Below are 3284 nucleotides of genomic sequence, written 5' to 3'. Positions count from 1 at the left end.
AAAGATGAAGTCGAGAAGCTGAAGGAAAATGGATTCATCAAGGTAACGTTTTATGTATCTTGGGTCTCTAATCCCATACTAGTTCCCAAGCCGAATGGCAAGTGGAGGACGTGCGTGGATTTCACAGACCTTAATAAAGCCTGCCCAAAGGATTGTTTCCCACTTCCAAGGATCGACTAGCTGATCGATGCTACATCAGGGCATGAAATTTTATCATTCATGGACGCATACTCTAGGTACAATCAAATCAGTATGCATCCACCTGATGAGGATCACACTAGCTTTTGAACAGATACATGACTTTACTGTTACAAAGTAATGCCCTTCTGTTTGAAAAACGCTGGTGCAACTTACCAGCGATTGGTCAACCATATTTTCAAAGAACTGATCGGCATTAGCATGGAAGTATATGTCGATGACATGCTGGTTAAGTCAAAGAAAGCTGAAGAACACATCGAGGACCTTCGAAAATGCTTCAACATCTGGAACAAATATCAGATGAAGCTAAATGTAATGCCCCAAATTTCCTAATAAGTTTTAGGACCTTGATTAGGAGGCCGGGAGGGCCATAATTGATTTATCATGATATTTAATGATTATATGCATGTTTACGTGAATTATATTATTATATGATGGTGAATGCATGCATATGGGCTCATATTTTAAATGCAAGGGCATTTTGGTAATTTGGCCGTTGGGGGCGTGATTGTGTAATTTCATGCATATGGGTGAATTATAATTTTACCACATTATATGTGGATTGGTTCGAGCCATTCGACATGAGACGATCATGAGATGCAAGTTTTCGGTCTAGTCATAACAGGTTTTAGTTCGAGGCTCGGGGTGAGTCTCGGGGTCATTTTGATGACTAGAACATTACCGGGAATTAAAGGGTAATGGGGTATGATTTATTGGTATTTGAGAATAGCGGGAATTGGAGAGCGTTAATTATAATTAACGGTATAGGTTAGAAATGACGAATTTACCCTTGGAAGTGTTTAGAAGCTTTTAAGTAACCTAGGGGCATTAAGGTCATTTGGCAAGGGATATGTATCAATTAGAAGGCTGTAGAAAAACATAACCAAAACAGAGCATCAACATCCTCATCCTTCTCTCCTTGCCGTACACCATTTTCCTCCTTTCTTCCTTTGGAATTTTGAGAGCCAATTTGGAGGAACAAGCTAGGAAATCAAGGTTTGGGCTTAGGAACTTGTTTCAGCCATTGAAGGGGATTGAAAACTGAACTTGAGGTAAGGAAAATCAGCCATGGAAGTTTGATTATACTCTGTTTTCCTTTAAGTTTCAGCTTGGGATTGTGAGGTGTTAGTGGTGGGAATTCATGGAGGTTTTTGTGTAAGTTTGAGTGGGTTTTGATGAGGGTGTGATATAGATGATGTTTGGTGGTTGAATTGGATGTTTGGGTGATGTTTGGGATTGGTTTGGAGGTTTGGTTTCAAGAGAAATCACAAAGAAGATGAACCAGAAAGTTTCTGGTCTGTAATTGGCGCAGCAGCGCCACTTAGGGCGCAGCAACGCTATTCAAGGCTCAGAGATGGGCTCTCTGACTTGGAAATAGGGCTGCAGCGCCATTTATTAGGGCTGTAGTGCCACTCTCAGGGCTGCATCTCTAGTCCATTTTTTAGCAAATCTATTTTAGGGCCCGGAATGATCCTTAAGGCTCAGGGTTTGGTTCCTTTGCCCCGTTTGAGTATTTTAAGATTCCCTAGAGTGGGGGATTGATCCCGGGAGTGTGGTTTTAGATTGTGAACCATTTATTAATTTATTTTATTAATGGATTATAATTGGTTATGACTAGGTGACCGCTAAAGGACTAAAAGTTGATCGTTCTCAAGGGTCGTTCCTTAAATCTTTCTAGCTCGAATTTGAGGTAAGAAAAATGCACCCCATATGTGACATGCATGGCTATGATTGATGCATGTTGGATGTTTAAATGTAAACATTGATAGCATAATGAATGCTTGGCAATCTTACCCATTTGCATATGATTATTGTTGAGGCATGCTTGATGATTAAGTGCGATGCATGTGATGCACGAGGAACATGTGATTAGGGCATGCCATGAATGATGAACATGAGATTGGTCAGAGCTTGAGTCTCTGTGTTTGTGCATGATCATAATTATGCTAGCAACTGTTTAGTAAGCATGCTGAATGCCCTGTTCTTGGATGATTGGCATATGATATACATTGATAGCATTGCTTACTTGTGCATGGTACTGACTAATTAGTCAGGTTTGGCAAAAGTGCTAGTATCAACTGTGAAGCTGTGACTTATTAGTCAGGTTCGGCAGTGGTACTGGGCACTGGTCACACAGGGCTGACTCATTAGTTAGATTTGGCAAAGGTGTTAGTATCAACTGTGAAGCCGTGACTCACTAGTCAGGTTCGGCAGTGGTACTGGGCACTGGTCACATTGTGCTAACTCACTAGTCATGACAACCCTAGGGTGTTTAGTGCAAGCTTTGTCGATTGGATCTAATCGACCCTCTGCATTGGATGACTCAAAGAGCATTAATGCAGGACCGACCTCAAGTTCGATGAATATAAACAAACGTTTATCTAGCCAAAGGCTAGTCATTTAGAGCCAGGGCCAGCGAGCCCCGTGACTGTTAGGTCACATGGCTATGGGTACCGGCCCCTTAGTGACATGCTTGTCAGTCACTCATTTGATAAGAGCCATTGCAGGAAAGCCTAGGTAACGGTGTTGTTACACGGCTATGGGCGCTGGGCCCCTAGTGACTTGGTTGTCAGTCACTCAGTGTGGTTTACCAGAACCTCAAAGTGATATTCACTCATCTGATCAGAGCTATGAGCTCTGTATGATCATTTTGATCATCATATGCATGGCTTTGGGCACTGAGGCCCCAGTGACTTGCTTGTTGGTCACTCAGCATGGTTTACCAGAACCTGTTGAAGGTTAAAGGCTTACCCAACAGCCACCCTTCCACTTGAATTAGTGACTCGCTTGTCGATCACTCAGCATGGTTTATCGGAACCTCAAGTGTTGCGACACTCATCTGATTAGAATTGACGTGATGATCCTCCAATCAGAAGGCTAGGATTTCTTATCCTGGATACCCCAGCATCTGTTTGAATTCATTTGCATGCTGAATAAAGCTATGAATGCTAGGCATGCCAGATATGATTTGGTATCATGATATGACTGTTTACGAGCATATGAGTTTTCTTGCTGGGCTTCGGCTCACGGGTGCTTTGTGGTGCAGGTAAAGGCAAAAGAAAGCTGGACCATCCTTGAGTTGGAGA

Source organism: Humulus lupulus, chromosome 4, assembly GCF_963169125.1.
Source record: "Humulus lupulus chromosome 4, drHumLupu1.1, whole genome shotgun sequence".
In the NCBI taxonomy this organism is placed as follows: Eukaryota; Viridiplantae; Streptophyta; class Magnoliopsida; order Rosales; family Cannabaceae; genus Humulus; species Humulus lupulus.
This window is presented reverse-complemented; position numbering follows the sequence as displayed.